Here is a 24295-nt window from a genome sequence, read left to right on the forward strand (position 1 = left end):
AATGTTCCTTTAAAAAACATTATCAATAATTCTACATTGCGATAAAGTGATCGGAGATCGCATATCGCAATGACAAAGGGACATACTAAAAAAGGGCCTCAACAAATCCTCCGATCCAATAAAGGAAATCCACAATCGGGTATTAGAGATATCAAAGGTACATACACAAATAAGACCTTATCCAATCCTCCGATCCGATATCGCAATCGACAAACGGAGAAATCAAATACCAAAGGTACTCATACGAAAGACCTCATCCAATCCTCCGATCCGATATTGCAATCGGCAATCGGTGACATCAAATGACAAAGGGATAAAGCATAAGCCAAACCCCGATTTCCGATCAATCAATTGGGTGCGCATCTCAAAAGGTAAACATACGCATGCATAATACTCTGCTCCATTATAATATCGCTTTTTGGCAATCGGAGATATTCATTGCCAATGCTAAAACTTCTCCCTTTGAAACTCTCGAAAGCGATTTGCGATTTATCGCTGATCGAAGAAACCCGAAACACGCTTGAAATAATCATTCTGTATACGATTGACGAGATGGGTATTTATGATATTAATTCACCATGATTTGTTGTCCGAACGACTATTAAATTTGACAGTTAAGAATAAATCCTTCAAAAATATTTCATTCGTGGTAAATCCTTAACTGTATTTGATTTGTTGTATGTCAATCACCGTAATTCTGTTCATTGTCATATTGGCTTGCAGCGGCGAAAATCTCTGTGTTACGGTTTGCAATTGCCTGTGCAGGGTCTCTCCAAATCTGTAAATCCAGAGAAAATGGGTAAGAAATCAAAGAAGCCCACAGCGACTCCTGCAACCAAGGAACCAGGACTGAGCAAGAAAATCCCAACTGTAGATAGAACATTTTGCACGGCAGATGGAAGAATATTCGGCTCATTCAAGCCTGAAGATCTCAGGAAAATGTACCATTTATCGGAGCCTGAGAAGCGCTACAACAAGGCATTCCTAGAAGCATTCGCAAAGGAAAACGACTTGGAATCGGACCCGATCAAGCAATGGAGGCATTACCCAGAAAAACATAAGCATGATTTGTCGGGTATGTATTCTGTTGACTCGCTAGCTTCTCCTTATTGCTATACTGGGGCTATGATGTGTAGTCTGTGGGGACAACATGATTCTGCCAAATTTTTTATAGAGATGGTCCCATTAATGGAAGCAGCAATTAATGGTTATGTTATGGATTGGGCAAATATTTTCTCTGATAGATTAGCCACAGAGATATTAGAATACAGAAGGAATGCATTTACAACTACCCGGATCATTCCCCCTTTCTACTACAATGCATATATGATGGACATTATTTGTTTTAATTCTGAATTCCCAATACTCGGATGGAAGTGGACTTCCCAAGATCCTAACCCGATTCATATTTATCACAAGCAGTTGTGGAAGGCACACTATAAAAATCACCTGTACAGAATTTGCAATGGTTTTGTTTCACCTGTATATTATTCTATTTTCAATAAGCCTACTCCAAGGATATCCCAGGATGCAACAACTGATCTGACAGCAGTAGGCAGCTGGTTCGGAGAAGAGAAATTTACCTATGTAAGGCTTTTCGACAGTCTCACTAAACCTCATGTTCTCCCTCTATATGTGCCTGATAAATTGTTAGCATGGGAATTGGCATATCAGATAACTATTGAAGGGACATCAAGAACCCTTAGGGATTCTAAGAAACAGATGTGGCCTATATTCCCCCTACGATGTGGCATTTTCACCTTACATGACTACAAGCATGCAGAAAAGATTCAGATGTTGAATCTTGCCACCATTCCTAATAGGCAATATGACCCAAATAAGGTTGCTCATAATGTCACCACTCAAGCTAAACTTGCCAAATTCGATCATGAAGCAGATGTCTTTGATGATTTATTTGCTTCAGTCGAAATATTTTTTCAAGTTAAAGGATTGGATAGAATCAAATACGGAGAAGAAGGGTTAGAAACGTTCAATAGGCTCAGAGCCTAGAGGTTGCAAACTCTGCCTTTGGACCTATTAGCTACAACCCCTACAGTTCAGCCGCCAAGTCAAACTAAACAGAAAGTAGCCGATAAGACTCCTGTAGTGGAGAAAATCCTCGAAAAAGAAAAATTGCCAGAGCAAGAGCAAGGACAAGGAAAAGGCAGTGAACTCATTGACACAAGCCTTTATGTTGATCCCAAACTGCTCAAAGAATGGCAACAATTTGATTCTATCATCAGTAATACTGAAAGTCAACAAGGATTCAGCACACCCGAGGTGACAACTGGTCAGAAATCAGCACTCAATATAGTTCTGACTGAGGGAACTAGCGACCCACCCATAACTCAAAAGGATGTAAAAATAATTCCAGAAAATCCAACTGATGAAATTGTTTTACATGTAGAAGAAATACCACCCTTGGATGTCTTCTACAGCCTTAAGCATAGGGCTGTAATCAAGAGACAAAGGAAAAAGAGGAAAATTGTTCAATCTCCTCTTTTAACTTCACAAATGGAGATAGCAAATGTGTCATGGAGAGAGGAAGTCAACCCTTCTGAAGATCTCACTAAAATCTCTCAGTATGCTGGAGCATACACAACAACTACAATGGACAAGGCATCAGAGGTAAGAAACTTGCTTAAAGAAAAGGTCCAAGCGATTGTTTTGCTAGAAACATAGGTACAAGAAAAACAACAGAAGATAGAGCAATTAGAACAGCAGTTAGAAGCCTAGAGACAATCAAATGATCAATTGAATGAGCAATTGCTCAAAGAAAAACAAAGAATTGATCAACATGCAATTCAAAAGCAACAAGAACTATCACAAGCATTGAGCAAGTTGCGATTATTAAATGAACAATTGAGCAAATCAAAAGAAGAACAGATCGCTTAACTATCACTGTAAATGGAAAGATTCAAAAGATATCCCCAAGTGGGAGAATTCAAATCGGAAGCTCTCCAGATTACCAAAGCATTGTCTAATCAGTTGAGTTTATTATGTCATAATATCTCTCTCGTTCTTCCCCTATGTGAAATTTCGTCATCTATGATTGATAAGTCAGTTGATGCGAGACAGAAATTGGAGCAAGCAGATGAAATATTAACAAAGTTTCTTTCTTGGCAAGAAACCAAAAAAGGAAAAGCTGCAAATCTACCCCAAATTCTGGAATTGCATAAAGAAATCTTATTCCTTGAATGGCAATCTCAACTTATGAAAGCAGAAAGGGCGACATCAAGATGCAGATCGACAACAAGTAATCTGGTTGAATTGATTAATGATACTCTTTATATGTCAAATTTAATTTCAGAGTGTTCTCCAAGGAAACTTCTATCGGTGAAAGCATTAGAACAGACATAGAATTAGGAGCTGGAACAGAGGGAAAGATTAATCGAAGGCATTCAAACTTTGACATGGGAGACCTTTTGGTTTTTCCTTGTTAAACCACACAATCAGCGAACAACGATGAAATGCCTCACCGATGCAATCAGTTATATGATTCCCGGAATTACTGATGCCACATATACTGCCCAGCTACATTCGAGCATGAGTCATCCACCAGAACTGCAACCGATGCTTGCCATTTGCCAGCTCAGAACACAAGATAGTCAGCCAAAACAGTGAACCACTCTGACCGACTACAGCATGCCTATTTTGAGAAGATTATCACAATTTCTGTGATAGGGTTAATACCAGAACATAGCAATTTTATTTCATAGTTTGTTAGTTTAGATAGTATTTATAGACCCTTTCATGTTTTTAGAAAGGGTCCTCAAATTTTTGTATTAAGACTTGGATCGGAAGTTGCACTACTATACTTCCGATATATTTATTTTTATAAAAACTGGACCTGAATTCTGAGTTTTGATGAAGAATACTTTTATGCGATATGCACTATTGCTTCTTGTAAAAGAATTTCCAAGTTGAAAGGCGGGATTTGAATGCAATTCATATTGGAGAAGATTCAAACACATATGGTACTACTATCTATGTTTTTGCTTCATGCTTTTATGTGAATCAGCATTTATTCATTTTGCTATTATTGATGTATGTATATGCTTTCACAACAATTCTTTGGCTTATCACTATTGAATGTTTAAGAGTTGTTATTTTTCATACATATATATGTCAATGATATATCAAGATTAGTGTAATAATGTTTTAATTATTACTTTATTCAACTACTTGAACAAAATAATTATCATATGAATGAATATTTTTTGTTTATAAGCAGAGTCATCTATATGCCTACTTGTCAATAAGAATCATCAGAAATTGCACTAAGGAAAAGACTTCCCAGGGTAGATTAGTTATTTATATTATTACATTTTAGAATAAATTATCCATCATTACCATTAGATATTAGAAAATCAATCACTTATCCATCCCATTTATAAATCATTAGGAAACTAGTCCCATTATATCCAGTCGGAGCCGCCACACCAAACGGAAAATGAGCTACTTTTAAGGTCCGGACCAGGTGGTTTTCCCCGATGTTAATGCAACGATTTTCGAGGCATCAATAAGACACTAGTGACCTAATTAGTGCTACTCTAATTAACTGAAGATTCCACCATCAAAAACCCGTGCATGTTGATTCTGAGAAAGACCCAGTTGAGACTAGAGTGCATGGACAATGTACTATTTGTTTTAGATTTTTCTGAGTTGCACCAATAGTGCATGCATTCAGGATTGCACTATTTGTTTTAGGGATTGCACTATTTTTAGAGGTTTTATTTCCCTTTAAATACAAGCTATTCTCCATAGGAATTACACATTGGAGTAGAGACTTGGAGAGCTTGTGAATTGGCTAAGCATTGGCGTTGATATTGCGTATGAGTTGTGTTATCACAAAATCGTGTACTAAGGGCTGCTACTTAGCAAGATCTCATGCAACTATTTCAAACCAGGCTTTAGACTAAGGCTTAGCCTCCTTAGTCAGAGAGGGCTCTCTCACAGATTTTTGATATGGATTAATAACAAGAAAAGATGGCTAACTCTTCAAACAGTACATGAAAATAAGCTGGTTGGAACAACAAAATAAGACTTCTTCCATTGGGCTCATGGAGTCAAACACCTTTGCAGTAAATTACCAACTACTCAATCATGGAAGCTAAGGCATATAATGTTTAAACACTCAGAACATTTCTCAAAAAGAACCTCAACTCATAAACATACACAGGAAGTCTGAGCACTAGGTGAATTCAGAGTGATTGCATGTCTATTGAGCTGTAAAACAAAAAATATAAAGACAAAACCACATACATTCTGAGCCTTTGAACACAAGATGAATCTTGCGAAGAAAAAGTAATCTTTCTATTACTGTCAAAAGTCTTTTACATTAGCCAATATAAAAACTCTATTTTTTTTTATAAATCTCCAACCCCCATTACATCAGAGTTTTCACTATATATAGGAAAACAAACTAAACTACTTTGAGTCTCCTCCTCAAGCATGAGGGGAGCTCGATGACCTATCATTAACTACCCTTATCTATTTTTAAACAAACTCATTAAATACATAAAGTATTGAGTTGTAATTACAAAGAGTCCTAATCACACTAAAACTCTAACTTCATCTCCTCGTATGCCTGATTCCTTTCTTGATCTTTGACAGCTGTCTTTTGTTGGTTAGGCTCAAGATGATTGAGCTACAGATGCAAGGAACGCTGACTTTGGATACCTGTAAGCGCTGATGGATCATTTATCATCAGGATCAAAACACCTATTTTTAAGGTCCCTGTCTCCTACCATCCTCCGAAAATGTAGCAGCATGTTCCCAACTCTTTAATCACTCAAAGTATGGAACGCTGCTACCAAACACCATGTCTCCAGATGAGCTGTAGGCTGTATTGATGTACAGGTGTCTCTCTTCTAACATTCCCGGTCAAACTGTTTATTCTGCATTGAAAACATCACCTACAGCAGTTTCGTAGCGCGCTACGAAACTGCTGTGTGATTTAAAAAAACACAGTCTTCCTCTAAACTCCTCACAAAATTGAATAGCTGCTGTTTGGGAAGAGTCAACTCCTTGATGTTGATCAGATACACCCAAGAGCATTTGCAGGCTCTCTCTATTGTACAGTGTTGAAACAGTGCCATCATTTAGACAGGATTCATCTAGAATGCATTGGAAATAGTCTATAACATCCTTTGTCCACAACTCCACAAGTTTGCCTGCGCCTTGTCTTGGCCTCCAAGGGAACTCACAACCCTCCTGAGATTCATATGCTGAAGAATTTTGACCTTCAAGACATAAGTTCGGCCCTCTTCTTAACTGATTCAAACCTTGCTTCTAATGGTGACAAATGGCTTGAGATCGAACTGCCTTTCAGTGCACAAATTCTGGTAAATTTGGCTATAAGTGAGTTGCTTTAGGAAAAACCCAACTTGGCCTCTCCAAACTTGGCATAATTACTCTAAATAATTCAGCCTATACCAACTGAAATCAATCATCCTCTGTTACAGGAGTGCAACTAAACCCTCTTTAAATCTGAAACAACAAGTAACACAAGCTTTTTAATTTGCTGACAATAACCTCTGCTACAGGCTATAATTCAACCTCCTTAAACGTGTGTAAACAAAGAATTCGGCCTCCGTGCTTGTTGATACAATCCTAGGGATAAATGGCTTGAGTATTTTGGAGACTTGGCCCTCTAATGCCGAACTCGAACTTCCTTGAGAATGATATAAACCACGCCCTCCTACAATAATGAACCATGTTGCCCGTAACAGTGGAATAGTGTGCTTAATAAGTGCTTCAATACCAACTTCAATACCATCCACATAAGCAAACTTATAAGACCTCCGGACATACTCATCTACCTCTAGGCCTGCTCCATGAAAAACTAATCCATAACATGTGTGTTTCTGTCCATTTTCATGAGTCCTTCATCAAAAGTCTTTAGATGTTTGATCTGTACATTTGTACCATCTTTGCTATAAACTTCAGGAAGGACCTGCCAAAGCATGTTAAAGACAAGGCAGTAGAAGCTGTGAAGCTAGATTTAGTTGCATAAAATAATACAACAGATAAAAGGTCTTTGATTACCAACATGGCATCCTTCAAATCACTGATACTATATTTATCTGCAGAGCCAACCTGTGTGTGTAAAAACTCATTAGGAGTAAGAGATCCATATAAATATAGCTCACAACAGCCTAGGTATTAAGTCTTCATCCAGTTCAGGGTTTGGTGCCCACTGCCACCCTGCGTTTTACACTGTTGTTATCCTTAATGTCATCGAGGCATTCATTGTCCAAGCAATTACCCCTACCTTGTTCACAATCTCCAATATCAACACTAAGTTTTAGATCAACCAGATCACCATTGTTAACATGCTGAGGAGTAACTGTTGTGTCTGTAACTGTTTGATCAAGTATACCCACTGATTCATGATTTGAAAGATCCTTGTATTTTCTATCTGCTTTATTGTACATATTTCCACAAGAATGCCTCCTTTCACTTATGTTGGCAAGCAATTTCTCTTCAGATACTCTTTTCATATCAGGAGTCCAAAACAATAATTCAGCATTCTGCTTTTCTGCTACCATCGTACTTGAATAAGGTATAAGACACCCTCCCATCTTAGGAGAGTCAATGCTGATAGCAACTTGTCTTTCAAACCCATTTTGTTTTCATAACTCATTGCCAACAAAAGAGGTTAACGCATCTTTAATTGTCAGATAGTCCCTGCACTCTTTACAAGGCACATTCCTGTAACATGAACCTTCACATTTCCAACAATGTTCAAAGATTCTGTGATGCCAGCAACTTTAAGTTTAGGGCTCGTTTTAGGTACCAAATGAACATTGGCGTGGTTATCAGCATACTGACCTCCAACAGATGGACCAACTGCACATAAATCTTTTCGAGCTTCTGATTTGCTTTGGCCTGTGAGAGATTGATCAAGTACACTAGTATCACTTAACTTTGAAGTTTCCTGTTGATTGCTAGAAGTTGCAGTATTTTGATTTATCTGAGAATCATCAGCATTCAAGGTTACTGCAGAATACGGGTTCAGCTGAGCAATTGCATGTGCCTTTTGTAGAGCGTAGCATGACCAGCAGTTGTTATAGACATTGGTATTGCTGAACTTCGTGAAGGCAGATTTGTCATTTTTGTAGACCTCGCACTTGCAGCCAAAAGCATGAGCACTTGAGCCTTCTCTACAGGGACATTATCATACACATTCACTGTCCCAACATAAAACATTGTTAGCTGTGTGCAAGGCTGCTTTCCTGGAACAGCAGCAGCGTTGCTTGTTGCTGGAGAGCTAGGATAGACACCAGCAGCCACTGGCGAAAAGGAATTCTTCTGGATCACCGAAGGATTAACCATAGAAGTTGTGACACATGAAGTAGAGGTTGCTTGAAGTCCTTTCAAAATAGGATGGGAGCCTAAATGCTCGCTGAAATTTGACATGGAAGGAGAAAGGCTTGAGCTTGGAAGATCTCCAGCTTCATCAATACGATGAACCGAAGAGTTCAAACCATCAATTGATCCAGTAGAATGTGCCACTGAAGACACTCCAAAATGTTGAGACGGTGCATTATTTGCGTTGTCACTCCCATCCTCTAGAGTGGTATCATTATTTGAATCTTTAGTTATCCCCTCGTCTTTTTCTGCAACTACCTCGCTGTTAATCAAACCCATAAAGTCCCTTTCAACAATCTTCACCCGTTCCATTCTGTGCGTGCTTCGCACAAGCTCATTTACTCCAAACCCAGATAGAACTCGCGCTTGGAATGTAATCATACATTTTTTCTGTAGAGCTATAGTGTTTGAATATCTAGCGGTTTGCTGCTTTGAAAAAGATCCAACGACATTTCAATAGCGAGCAGGTTTGAGAAAATTGTCGTAAGGGCTTGCCGGTGGTAGCCTGAAAGATTGCCAAGAATGCTGGGATTCTTCCAAGGAAGGATGCAACAAGCTAGAAGTGATGTTAAACCACTCTGGGTTGCCTGCATCGATAGCTAGTTTCTGTCTATTGAGGGAATTATTTTTAATCTTCCGCAGGTCTTGATCAGCTTTATACACAATCAATCCACTCAAATCATTTTTTCGGTGCAGGGAGGAGCAAAGGATCTGGATTTCTCTTGAAGCTCATGACGACCGACATTTTCCTTTGTTTGCCAATTACAAGAGCTTCACGCTGGCTTATCATTTGGGTGTAAGGTACAGGAGTAGTCGAGGTGGATATACTACTTGCCACATGTCGTGCTGTGTCCAGAGCCGTTTCTAATAGTTGATTAACACTCAGCACATGTACATTAGCAATATATCCTCCCTTCTCAACCGCTTTAAGAAACCATGATAATGCATTTCGCATGGTCACGGGGAACCCCCTTCAAACCAAAGTAGTAGAATACACCAAGTTTATACATTGCCACTGCATTCCCGTTCTGGGCCTTTGCATCACTCTGCTCATCATCAAAATTTAGTATATGAACCTTCTGCTGAAAACTCGAGCAAATCCCCAATTTCGTAGCGCGCTACGAAACCGCCTAAACATGTAGCGCTGCGAAACTGCTAAAAAGTCATGCGCTGCGAAAACACTTTGTCCTTAAGCTAGTCTGAAAAATTTTTGCAACAGAATTTTCAGTGATAACAAGTTGGAGATTGAATTTGCTGAGTGCTGGGATTGTTCTAGAGAGAACAGGCATTGTAATTTCGTCTTGATTTTCCAGATTAATACAAAATAGATAGTGGGGTTTTGAGCTGTGGATTTCCCCGGATATTTATTGTGTTATGTGCCTTTGATTCTCTTCCTCTATTGATTATTGTTTGCTCGATGTTTATAGGCTTTTGCTGTAAAGAGTAGAAGTAGATTCTTGTCTCTTGTTTTAGTAGATTACATGAGCTTGTGAATCTACAGGATGAAACTTTTATTTTGAGAAGTATTGCTTTATTAGAGAATATATTTATGATTTTCTAGTTGTTATTTATCAAACAAACTTATCTTATTTTTCAAGTATTTATACGACCTCTTACGTTGGAGTAGAGGTTGAGAAATTGTGAAAGCTCAGAACTTGTATTTTTCAATCAAATTTTGAAGTGACAACTCTTTTGAAGACCAATTTCAGAATCAAATGTGCTTTTGAGCTATGCGATTAATGTCTAGTCATCTTTTTAATTATTTAATGGATGCATCTGGTATTTTTATTTAACTTGTGCATATTTATTTTTGAATGAATATTTGATTATTCTATTTAAACATTTCTTAGGATATGTTGCAGTCTATATCTATTATCAACAAAAGTTTATGAATTGTTAACTTTTTTATATATTCTTGTCTCATGGTTGAAATTTGATATTCAAAAGGTAGAGTATAAGTTGCTTTCGTTTATGAGATAATGTTATTTTCTATTATTTCTACTTAATGCATGCATATTAATTTCAGGAAAAAAAAAAAACAAATAAAAAAAAACAAATAAAAATTAGTTTGGAAAGCAGAAAACCCAATAAACATTTTTTTGAGTTTTTTTGTATAAACACTCTCCCAAAATCAATTTGTGTGGCAAGATGGACCCAAATTCCATCCATATTCAAACATACATGATATTTCATGTGATTTGTTATGTTTGAATGAATTCCCTGCCCCCCATCCTAACTGTTGTTCAAATTGACTTCATCCAACCAACTCTTTGTTTATATTCTTTGTAGATAATTGTAAATAAAAATATATGTCATATATTTTTCCTAATTTTTAAATTGTTTATTATCATTTATTTTAATTTTTTTAGTTTAGTTTAGGACAAGCAATCGAGGCTTAGTTCTAAAGAGTATACAACAATCTCAACAAAAAAGGGTCTAATTAGGACTTTGATCGGGCCAATACTCACTTGTTATAGGAGGAATTTTTCCACCTGTCAACAACTTGGCACTAGAAGGAGGGCACATATATTGTATGGCTAATAAACCTATTGAGTTTATTCATCCTATAACATCATCTGACACAAGTACCTCATCTACAATTTCTCATCCAACTGAACCACAACCTATTTCATTAACAACTACATTCTTCCCAAAAGAGTTAGCCGATGTTTCATTGGTTCTTGTTCATCCTCAAATATAATTCTCGAGAGTGTATACTTGATCTCAAAGAAAGGTCTCATGTTTATCCCCCATTTTACTTGATATATCTAAAAGGACAAGACCTAACCATGAAGTCAAAGATATAATTTATTCTTCTTCTGAAGCTAGTTATTAACTAGATCATCAACATAAACTAGTTCGAGAGCTTCATTTGAATTCACCACTTTTACAAACCTTCTATTTCCTCTGGAAGAAGTTGATTTGGAAACTAATCCAATTTCATCCCAAATAGTAACTCCTTCAACCACTTCAACTTCAATCTCACTAGTTCTATCTTCCTCTTCAACTCCTCCACCCTTGATTATCCCTCCTACAAGATAAACTCCTCCAGGTTTCTCATCACCTCACACATCAAGTTCAATTTCATCTTCCCCAAGATCACCTATGTCAGGTCAACCATGGTTATCTACTGGACCCTGTTGAAAATGAAACAAGATGATGGAGCTTAGTGAAAAGAAGTTGCCTTCACTAAGTGGGCCCGCAGGCTATTTTTGGCGCAAAGTCTATTTTTAGACTATGTCTATTTTTAGACATATGGATCATGGTCTATGAGTTGCAGGATGCTATTTGTGGATGATTGGTCATGTTGGTAAAAATAGATGGACTTATATTTTTAGACTTATGGGCGGAGTCTATTTTTAGACTGCCAGGCTAAAAATAGAAGAGTCGAATATTATTAGCTCTTAATAATATTTGGACTATAAACATTATCTTATCCTCTTGGAGCACTTCAGTTCGAGCTACGGATGTGGCACATGCAACTGCCAGAAGGAAATATGCTTTTCTTATGGGTCAGTTGAGCTATTGCATGATGGACTTCAGTTAGAACTCAAGTGATTGAGTTTGGTGGAGTTGATTGAGGAGTTGATGGAGTTGTGTTCAGTTTGACTTGGTTGAACTAGTTGTATTTAGTCTAACTGCAGAATACACTAGTGATGAGTGATGTGAATTAATTATTAATTAATTCACTAATTATTAACTCATAAAGCAACTAAAGAATACATCAGTTAACTCAGTGCATGGACAGTCAGTGGAGACAAGTGTTAGAGGTGGGTGAAAGAGTGAGACTACTAGCAGTTGTGACTATAGCTGTGCATGAGATTTGCACAATCATTGATTGAGATTGCCAATGAGGATTGCGTGGTACAACAAAAGGGAATTCGAACTTGGATCATTCCTATTCTCACATTGGATTGCGCAGTAGAGGCAGGCAGACAGCGGAGGAGATTTGAACCTGTGACTTGATTCAGATCAGAGCTAGTTTGTGTGTAGCAAGTGGAGATAGTACTGAGTACTTGTGAGGAGTATTGTACTATGTATTGTTACATGTTCTCTATCATTATAATATACAGATAGTGCGGGGTTTTCAGCTGTATGCTTTCCCCAATTACATACTGTGTTAATGTGCGCATGCGATTGATGTTTCATTGTTTTTAATTCCGCAAAATTGATGATCAACGTAGAGGAGGTTATGTATTATGCATGCATTCCGCAAATAGTGTATAATTAGGATAATCTTTGTGAACAAGTGTCATATTATTCAAAATTTCTACAGACCCGTCGCTATTCCTGGAGATCAACATGATTTACCAAAGCATTTTGAAAGATGGCTTCCCAAGTATAATCCTGATGGACCTATTATTGCTGAAGAACACGTTAAACAATTCATGTTATCCCTGAAATTAGGAGTAGTACAACATGAAGATCAAGTTTTCAAGCTATTTCCATTCACTTTTGAAGGAAAAGCTACAACTTGGTATTTCACACTAGCTGATGGTTCTATCACAAGTTGGGAGATTTTTGAAAAACAATTTATCAAAAAATACGAAGAAGATAAAACCAAAGCATCTTTAATTGTAGAACTATCAAACATTAGGATGAATCCCGGTGAATCAATCAAGGATTTTAATTAAAGACTGCTTTCTATCCTTAATAGAATCCTTGTAGCTTCCAGGCCAGGTAATGATGTTCTAAATGAAGTCTATACTACTGCTCTTCCTTCTGATATTGCATTTGCTGTCATTAGAGCAAAAAAAGCCACATTAGCTCTAAACATGGATGAGGCTTTAAATGTTGAAAAACAAATATTAAAAATTGCAGCAAAACAAGCATTAGGACAAGAAAGAAACAAGACAATATCTTCTTCTAAAAAAGATTCAACTAGTAAAACAATTGATGAGAAAAAAGAAAAGGAAAATATTGATTTAGACTCAATAAAAAAGGTAGTTAAAACTATGTCTAATGAGATAACTAATGTAAAAAATATTCTTTTTGAAACATCGGTAATTAGAAAACCTTGGAGCCCATTTAGAAGAAATCCGTCCCCTAATCCTAATCAAACCAACCTTGAAGAATTCAATATTGATGATTATGCTCAAGTTGACTTTTGTCGAGCTCATAATGACAAGCATTCTGAAAAAACTTGTGTTTCTTTTATAAATATGTTTAAAGTATTTGTAGAAGCTGAGGAGGAGAAGCAACCACAAGAAGAAAACAAAAATGGAGCAGAGTCTAGTAAAATTAATGTTTTGTGGGATGTTTCATAAGGAGGATTAATTGATAATGATTCTATTGAAGACGAAGAAGAAGTTAATGATGTTCAAACTAGATCAAAAAGTCAAAATCCCTCTCCTAATCAAGCATCATCATCAAATAATAATCCTCCCGCTCAAACCAAAAAACACAAACTTCTGATAAAGCTACTTCTACATCTAATAACGTCCCTTCAGGTGAATATCTAGATTATGATTTAGTTGAAAACATGAAGAAAATTAGAGCTAATATCTCTTTATTTGAATTATTAAAACTTATTGAGCAAAGGGATGAATTGATTAAAGCTCTAGAAAATAATCCTTCTAAAAATCACAATTCTAGTAAGGCTCCTTCTAAAAATATTTCTAATATTGATGCAACTTTAATTGGAGATAGATCATCTTTCCGAACTTGTACTTTCCTTTTGAATTTTGAAATCTGAAATAGAAATGCACACAATTTCCTAGTCGATTCGGGGGCTTCATCTAATGTAATGCCATTATTAGTTGTTCAAAAATTAAATTTATCTCCTACAAATTCATCTACTCAAATTGTACAACTTGATAGATCAAGTGTAGAAGTTTTAGGAGAAATAAAAAATGTGCTTATCAGACTTGCTTCAAATCCCAAAATCTTTCATATTATCGATATCATTGTCACTGATATTCCAGAATCATATGGCTTAATTCTCAGCCAAGATTGGTCTGAAAAGATTAATGGTTATTTCTCAACAGAATGGTCTCATTTATGGCTGCCCTTAAATGGTAGGCCAAATAAATTCAAGGTCAACCGTGAACAACACATGAAACATACAGTAACAGACCTTGAAAATTCTAATGAACCAATCAATTCTCCTGAGTCTTCACTAGGAAATTATACATTTGATACCTATCTTGGTAATTTCTCATCCGAAGAATCTATTGTGTTGGAAACTCAAATTGAAAGCCTAAATTTTCTACAGGTACCAACTTTGAATTCAAGACAAATTTCATATGTTGAGGTTCCATCTATTATTACAACTAATCAAATTAACAGTTGGACTTTATATTTTGATGGTTCCAAATCAAATGAGGGAGTTGGTATTGGATGTGTGTTAATAGATCCCCAAGGGAATAAATTTCTCCTATCTTGCAGACTAAATTTCCCTTGCACCAATAATGTAGCTGAATATGAAGCTTTATTGCAAGGTCTTCGTAAAGCTATTGAAATGGACATAAAAAATATCAAAGTTTTAGGTGATTCAGAAGTTATAGTAAGACAATGCAATAAAACTATTCATTGTGTATCTAATCTTTTGAGAAATTACAGACACGAAGTATGGGACTTAGTTCAAAATTTCGATAACTTTGAATTAAATTCCATACCTTGTTCTCAAAATAATGATGTCGATCTTCTTTCTAATGTTGCATCAAGGCTTCTGCGAGTTGAATCTTTTTCTCCAGAACGATTTTCAATTGAAATTCTTTTTAGACCTCCAGTCCCCGATAATATTCAAAATTGGAGAGTATTGGATGACGATTATAAAATCAAATATTTATTGGTTGTAGAAGATACCTTCAAGGAGTCCAGTATTGATGAAGATCAACATTGTTTTCAATTGTTATCAGATTTTTCCAATGATCATAAAATTTAAAATTCAATTCCAAAATCTGTAGTCCGATTAAAATTTTATATGACTTTCAAAATAGATTCAAAGGTAGTACAAATTTGAAAACACATATCTATTCAATGTAATTTGAAGTTGTAAATATGGGAACATAAGAACACCTCAAAATATTAATTTGGGAAGTAATTGTACACCTGTTGAATGCTCCAGATTTATTAAACTTTTCAAATAATATGTTGACGGGCTAAAATGTACCGCCAACAATCAGGGGGGTCTCCCCGGTGTGAAGTCCCGATTAGACCTGACACTGTTTGGGATAGGAGCCCCATCTGCTATGTGGGCCTGACTGCCACCATGAATGTTTCCACTCTTGGTTATCAAATGAGAAGGTGTTAGAGTGGGGACAAGAACAAAATGCCTAGACAATGAAACAAAATTAGCCCAAGATTGACAAACTGAAAAAAGAGGTTCAAACAAGTCTCAACAACAATAAGGAGAGGTATGCCATGAGAGGGATCAGTGGGCCAAAACCCAATGAGACATATATAAACAACAACATGCCAAAAGTTAATTGCAAAATAGTTCACAATAGATCACCGACATGGCAAGAAATAAGTAAACACATATTCAAAAGCACAACATACATGCAACAATTATGAAACAGTTCACAACATATTGCGCGTATGAAAGCACACATACAAGTACAGTGAAAATACTAGACAACCAATATAACCATCATGAGTAAGCATGGGAATCAATTCCTAATAGGAAGAACATCTTATTAATGTTGCTGCAACTGCAAGTACATATCTTGCAATTGGTCAAAACTCAATAATGGAACATGGGCTGCTCATACCATTTCAGAATGAAAAACCCTAGCCTCACTGCAACTCCACTCTACTAGCTGCCAAGAATTGAATGGCTCTAGCTCTCAAGCATAAATGAATTATCTCTTCCTAGCCTCAACTCAAGTGCTAAAGTCCCCCATTAAATGAGGCACGAGGGCACATTTATAGAGATGAGGTGTCTGTTAATCTACCGTGACCTTTGACCTCCCTTCATGACCCTTGAACTTCCTCACTTCTCTTTCATGCTTATTGTTTAGTACATGCTGAATTGCTTTGTCATCATGATGAGAATATTTGTACATTGATAGAAGAGATAATGTGAGAAGAAGTAGAAATTTTGAGAAACACTAGGGTTGGTCCATGTTGATAACATTTTTGTGGAACCATGAATACCTTCATGAATGGTTGAAATTATTCCTGTCGTTCCCCACTTGCATCCAGTCATCTTATGTCATTGTGTCCCTAACACTGCTACCAGGTTTTAGGAGCCTTAATGGTTCCAGTTTCAAACTCATTGCAACCCTGATTGTGTAGCTTTTGTGGAAACCTTAGCTCCCTTTTATAGGTCATTGAGATTGACATAATGTCTAGGAAGCCACACAGATCCAGTGAGAAGCCTTTACTTCTTAACATAGATCAACAATCTCATCCCTTCTCTCCACCTACAGGCGAATAACATTGGTTAGACATATTTATAACCAAATAATGATACTATAAATACAATCAACTAATTGAAAGAAAAACATTAGTTTAGACCCCTGTGAGATCAATTGCTATGCCATAATGTTATAATGCATGTGCAGACTGTGCAGGATCTGTAACCTGATTCAAAAGGTACTTTATCAACTGGAGCAAAATATTTAAGGCTTTTCCACCATCCATATACATGAAAAGGACCTTTTGGACAATGCCCTTTATTGCACATATGCTCCCTTATAATACCATTTTCAGTTGCTGTCATGATATTGTTTGATGCCTTAGCTTACCCTCACTTTTGAGTACATCGCCACATCACCATTGGAACAACATTTCCTTTGCTATTGCATATATTGATCCAATGCAAGGAATTACCCATAACTTGGATTTTGACATATCCCTTTGTTAATGTTTTGTGCATGCAAAACACTCCACACCAATTTTTATCCATTAATCGTCCTCCGTTTTGCCCCATCCTTCTGGGACTTGATAGCGTTATTTAATGGGATGAAAAAGAGCATAAGAATATGCAATCGCAAGAGATAACTCATTCGATCATGCCTTATCACTTGACTAAGAGATAAAATGTGATGGGAATTGGGCAGGTCGCATTGGTTATGGGTCACAAATGTGGCCTTAAATGCAAGTCTCTCACTACCCAAGGATGTCGGTCGCAGTGTGGATGGATTAGTGTAGGTCGCATTACACCAACGTCAGTGAAGGGGAGATCGCAAAGTCACAATCTTTGTGAGGTCGTGAGGTTTGCTGGCTCATAAGCATGCAACCCTGTGATTGGTCATGTTAAGGAACTGCACCATGTGGAGGTCGCATTTGACTAAAGGTCGCACCTTTAGTTCCTTCTTGAGGCTGCGACTCAGCAACTGGTGAGGGAGGGTTGCGACTGAGTGTCACATTTTGGAGTGCAAGGCTGGGGGAATATACCACACCAATGAGGGTCTGCTCTGTAATGAAACCAGCTCACAAAAATATAGAAAAGATAGATGAACGCCTTAGGAGTAAGCCTCTTTGAGGGGGAAACCTCCTTTACATTACACAAATGAACAATTCTTGGATGATACAAATGACAAGACCTCCTTTCTATATATAGGAGTCTAAGGGGTCATAATATAATCAGAGCTGACATGACAATAATAATGTAAGGGAACAATAATAACAATAGTGGGCTTTTATTGGGCACAATAGTAACAATATGGGGACTACATGGGTACAACAATATAATAAGGGGGTTGTACTAATAACAATAAGGGGTTACACTAGTAGTATAGGGGCCTAACATGCCCCTCTCCTTCAAAAAGTGTTGTCCTCAATGCTTGAGTAGTTCTTGATGCTTCTGTATAAAATTCTTGTCCTCCCATGTGGAATCTTCAACGGGTAAGTTCTTCCACTTGATGGATGATCTGAAATTGATCGATTTCGTAGTTGTCGGGTTCTTGTTTCTGTGACTGCTCCAGGTTTCAATATGATTTTTTTCTTCCTCTTCAATTTCTGGCAATATTGTTTGAATTGGGATATTCTGCAACTTTTGAATGAGTGGCCACACTTCTTTGTCCTTCTTCCATTCATCCCTTTCTTCGTTTATCCAATCTGGTTGGATAATAGAAATGGCACAAAACAATGCTTCCACAGCCTCATCCTTTCTTGAGAGTGCATCTGCAACAAAAAATTTCTTCCCTTCTCTGTAGATGATGTCAAAGTCATAACCCTACATATTTGTGAACCATTTTTTCTGTTCTTCTAAAGATAATATTTGTTCTAAAAAGTATTTAAGACTATAATGATCCATTTTTACCTTGAAGTGTCTCCCCATTGGGTAAGGTCGCCATTTCTTAAGTGCATGTAGTATTGCCAATATTTCCTTCTCATAAATAGCTTGCTTGAGATTTCGCTGTAAAAATACCCAATCACCTACATCAAATTTTTTTTCACTGCGATGTTGGCCTACCTGTTGTTTCATTTGATTCTGCACCAAAGTGGCATTATCCTTTAAAAGTTGGAGAACTTGTTGTTGATGGTCGATGTGATCTTTCACTGCTTGAACCGTTTTCTTCCTGATATGTCCTTCTATCTTGAGAGTTTGAGGAGTGGTAATTTCTTCCAATGTTTTACAAGATGTGATCGGATTCATTTCTTGTTGCTCGATGTGATCTTTCACTTCTTGAACACTTTTCTTCTTGATTTGTCCTTCTATCTTGATAGTTTGAGGAGTGGTAATTTCAGCCAATGCATTAAATGATATGTTTGGATTCATTTCTTCTTTCTCGATGTGATCTTTCACTTCTTGAACCTTTTTCTTCTTGATATGTCCTTCTATCTTGAGAGTTTTAGGAGTGATAATTCTTGCTAATGCTTTACAAGATATGGTCGGATTCATTTCTTCTTTCTCTGGGGTTGGGTCCTGGTGTATATCCTCTTCTTTTGATGTTTCTTGATCCTTTTATTCCTCCTCTTCATACTCTATGTAAAATAGTTTCTTCTTAGCACACTTATGACCTTTAGTGCATTTGTTATCACAATTGTAACAAAGCCCTTTTTCTCTTTTTTCTTCCAATTGTTGTGGTGTAACCCTTGTAGGTTGTGGAAGGCTAGGAGAAGAAACACTTCCATAATTACAGTCGTGTGTGGTGGGATTCCTTGTTTCCATAATTTCGCTTTCAATTTTTCTTGCCCACCTAAATGCCTTCTCCAATGAATCAGGTTCCCAAAGACGAACCTCATGTTGAATTTTATCCTTTAAACTACCTATGAAGACATCAATCCTTTGCTTCTCTGGAATATCATTTACCCTTATATTCAATTTTTGAAAGTCCTCAATGTGCTCTACCATTGAACACTTTTGTTTGAGATTTATCAATTGGCTAAAGAAGGTGTTTCTCTTTGTATCCTCATAATGTGTTATCATTTCCTCCGTGAAAATTGACCACGTAACAAGTTTTTTATGAGAACAAATCCCTTTATACCATAAAAATTGATCTGGTTCTAAATATAAATATGCAATACATACCTTTTGTAACAGTGGTACAACATGTAGATCAAAATATTTCTCCATCTGTCGTATCCAATTTACTGGATCCTTTTCATCATACTTCCTCATATTGCCTTTTCTTGATTTTAGGAGCTCGATATTGAAATGACTATAACTCTATAATTTCGCTTTTCCAATTCTGAAATCGTGACCTGAAGTAGCCCTCTGTGTCCTCTTTGTAATGCCATTAGTCTGATCCAAATTGGATTCTCCAAGGAAGAGTTATGCCAAATCTCCCACGGTGACCTAATTATAGACTAGTTCAGTAGAGCAAACTTGTACGACGTGCCACGTGTCACTGTGTTAACCTTTGGATATGAAAAATATATACAAAAAGCTACAGTCCGTCCTCTTTCTATAACTTCTTATGAAATTTCAATATGATGCTTAGAGAGAAAGTTATGACTATTTTCCCCAGGTCACCTGTTTGGAATGTAATTCGGGAGTCTACAAAAAGGCCAACTTCTTTAGATCATATCTCCGCAAATATAGTGCGAAAAGCTCTAAAATTCGGACTTTAGGTTCGACGCGATTTCATCCCAAATGGGTTTTTTTTTAGTGTCTGAAATGTTGCAGAAACAAAGTTATAGCGCAAATGCCACGATGACCTGTTTGGAGCAGCGAAACCCTAGAATCCAAAGCTCTGATACCAAATGTTATGAAACCATCTCACCAAAAAGATAGAAAATATAGATGAACGCCTTAGGAATAAGCCTCTTCGTGGGGGAAACCTCCTTTACATTACACAAATGAACAATTCTTGGATGATACAAATGACAAGACCTCCTTTCTATATATAGGAGTCTAAGGGGTCATAATATAATCAGAGCCGACATAACAATAATAATGTAAGGGCACAATAATAACAATAGTGGGCTTTTATGGGGCACAATAGTAACAATATGGGGACTACATGGGTACAACGATATAATAAGGGGGTTGTACTAATAACAATAAGGGGTTACACTAATAGTATAGGGGCCTAACATGCTCACTCTATTGGAGCATGACCTCATTACACAACATGGCGTTGCATGAAGGTCGTCCTCTAGATATATTTTGACTCTACGAGTCGAGTATATCATATCACCTGAAATCGATATTGGTGAATGTTTGAATTCATTTCAAGGGAGTATTCTTGAGTCATGGCATGAAGGCAAGTATCATACTGCTTACTACATCCAGTACCTACAAGTATTCATCACTCTATCCACTAGTCACCATTGATTGTGAGCAGAGAACAAACTTATTAGTCAGCTATTTAGTCAAGTGTATTTTAAATTAGTAACAACATTCTTGGGTCATATTACACAAGGAGCACATTTCATTGATAGATACATCAAGCAGCTGCAAGTATTCATCAACTTCGTCAATAAGACATTTATTAGCCTCAACTAATCTCTACCTTATTTGAGCCTTTGCCTCATCAGAATTATCTGTAGCTTGAACTACCATGTCATACAACTGAGAAGATTTGGGATGTTGGTTGTTCCTCAACAAACTTCCTTCTGCGCCAAATCAAATTGGCTAGTTCCACATTATTGAAACAATGATCCATACAAGTGAGCAACACTTTGCAAAGACGTGCTAGCTCACCTAATCTCACCTTTAAAAATAGAACTCGTCATTCTTGAGGCATATGAATCAAGATAAACTCCTTCCTCTTTGCAAAAAAAAAAACAAAACCTTGTAACTTCGAAATATGTCTCCATTATATAATGAAGGCATTCTAGACATTTTATGTCATATAGTCTGCCTCATCTAAGATGATGCATTTAAACGGTTGATAAATAAAACCATTGTTAGTATTTTCAGAACCTACTATGACTACTACAAAATATTTATCTTTGTGTGTACAACATTAATACCACGATCATCACTTGCGTTAATCTCTAAGACTCTTGATTTGTATTCAGGCCCAAAAAGCTGGTGTGCGATTACAAGAGCTGTAGTAGTTTGTGGTGAGGCAAGTCACAGCAAAAGGAAGGTCGCTATGTTGTAGAAGAGAGTATGTGGCGTGGATCATTGCCTCTCTTAATTGTGATCTTGTGACCCCTATGATTAAGTAACATGGAGGGAGGTCACAAGTCGTGACTGGAGGAAGGCCGCAATTCATGAGCCTATCATCTTAGACTAAATATGGGACCAACGATTTGTGGGAAGGGGAAGAGTCGTATGGTCATAGGAAAAGCGTAGGTCACATTGCTATAAAATTTCCCCACAAGGAAATTCTGCGACTTAGCGACCTTGGGATAGGTCGCATAGTCGCGATATAATGAAACATTTCCCATCTGAAACCTTAAATCATTGCTTCCAAACCCTGAAAGTCGAGTTCAAGATATTTCGTGTGCCACTTGCACCATGATTTCTTGTAGCGTGCATTAGCCACGTTGCTGTCACAAGTTTATTTTGGCCTCTCGATGCCCTTATTCTGCATTTCGAATGGCTTCCATTTATGAATGTATCTCCCAACAATGATGCACTATCCATGCTGATGAAGCAATTAACTTGATATTAGATAAACACCATCTCTGTTGTGCATTGGCATTGTAACCTTGGACCGTTTCATCATTGCAACAACACACATTCCCTTCTATGTATGTCTTGGTCAGTGCAGAGTCGTTCCAAGTTCCCCATGTACCGCATACACGTATTAGCACCAGCAAATGTGTTAACACCCAAATCATATATCATGACCACACTTTGGCGTATAACCTCAGCGTACTCCATCAACGTTTTGTTTGGTTGTTAGCTAAATGCACTTTCCCTTTATACAGGTTCTTAATCACCAAATATAGCATCCCATTCTCAAAGCCATTGGATTGACTACATATCTAGAAGAATAGTATGATGTTAACGTTGATTATGATCCTCAATCATTGATATTGATTATCAAGAGGCCCTTCACAAATTTCATTTGTCTTTAGGATCACAAAATGATACCATGCCTTGGGAAATAATGACATGCAACTCAAGTGGTTTGATTTCAAAGTATTGTTCGATGTAGATGCTACAATGATGGGCGGGCATCCATGACAACTCCATTTAATTTCCATCGATTCACCACCGTGCTTAAAGTATCATTCCACACCTTTCAACGTGTTGTCGTTTCTTTAAATGAACAATGTATCAACAACCTTTACATGCATGGTGTATGTGATTTCCATAGTCTTTGTATTTTAGGTCATGCAATAACATGTCGCAATATCCAAAACCCTCTCTTGTCTTGAACTTGGCCTTAAAAATCCTGCTTACGCCCTTTTAGCGCACACACCTAAGCATGTAGCCTAGAAAATCCTTTATTGCTTTGATTCCAATTACCATCATATCATATATGTGAAACTTTGACTCATCCTTAGAATTGTGTTTTAAATAAAACAATACCATGCTTTAGAAGAAATGACATAAAGCTCATGGCATATTTAAGCTTTAATTATCATGGGATTTGAGTGGTGTCACTTCAAAGTGTTATTTAATGTAAATGTTGCACCGTTTGATGTGTACCAAGCCACCTTTCACCTAGTTTCCTGCATGAAAATGAAATAAAACATTTCATCAAGTTAGCCCACACTAATGAGAACATGGAAGATATATGGTAATAAAATAGTCTTTATGTATGGAAAATAAATAATGATAATATAATCCATTGAAGGAGCACATATGTAATAATAAAAACTAAGGTGTTATGAATTGTATGAGTTGGATAAGACATACTTAAATTTTAGCATCTAAGCACCTTAATGGGCGTATTAATTGCAAGTGACATCGATATATCATTTGGTGCCTAGAATGCATTCAAGAATGAGACTGCAAGCTAAGGAACGAGTGTGGAGGCAAAGTATGGTCGGCGATAAGGAGCGTTCCCACAATTTACATAACACAAGGAGTGTGAAGCTTAGGGGAACATGTCACAATAATTACATTGAAAACCCTAATGCATTCCAAGAACCAAGATGAATAATAACATATGTATAAAACAAGAAGTCATTGGGTTTGACGGCCGTTAGATCCTGGAACAAGTCAACCAATTCAATTTATGAGCATATGTGTTTAGCATTGAACACATATGCTCATCAAATTAAGTAATAGTCTAAATTTTGGGAGATGTTGTAGCAAATACAACATAATACAAGGATATATTCTCGTAGACTTACGATGATTTGAAATTTTATGATACTAAAATCATTCAACATGTAATTCCAATCAAGTTAGATACTAAACCTTTTCTACAAAAACGAAGGAAAATGCATCCTAGACTTGATGGTCAAATCAAAGAAGAGCTTAATGAACTCTTGAAAGCTCAAATTATTTTCCCTATAAGACATTCACAATGAATTTCAAATTTAGCCCTAGTTCGAAAGAAAAATGAAGATATCAGAATCTGCATTGACTTCTGAAATCAGAACAAATCATCTGAAAAAGCTAATTATCCTGTTCCTCCGATGGAACAAATTCTACAATCATTTGCAGGAT

General features: G+C 36.9%; 2 pseudogenes; both read right to left on the reverse strand.

The window, feature by feature from the left end:
* Window positions 1–7681: 7681 nt before the first annotated feature.
* Window positions 7682–8733, reverse strand: LOC149218219 (uncharacterized; annotated as a pseudogene).
* A 12370-nt stretch (window positions 8734–21103) lies between these two features.
* On the reverse strand, window positions 21104–21775 carry LOC149218220 (replication factor C subunit 4 pseudogene; annotated as a pseudogene).
* Window positions 21776–24295: the final 2520 nt, after the last annotated feature.

Source organism: Pinus tabuliformis, chromosome Q (genome assembly GCF_031772625.1).
Source record: "Pinus tabuliformis cultivar Carrire ecotype Pingquan chromosome Q, CPIR1, whole genome shotgun sequence".
Lineage (NCBI taxonomy): Eukaryota > Viridiplantae > Streptophyta > Pinopsida > Pinales > Pinaceae > Pinus > Pinus tabuliformis.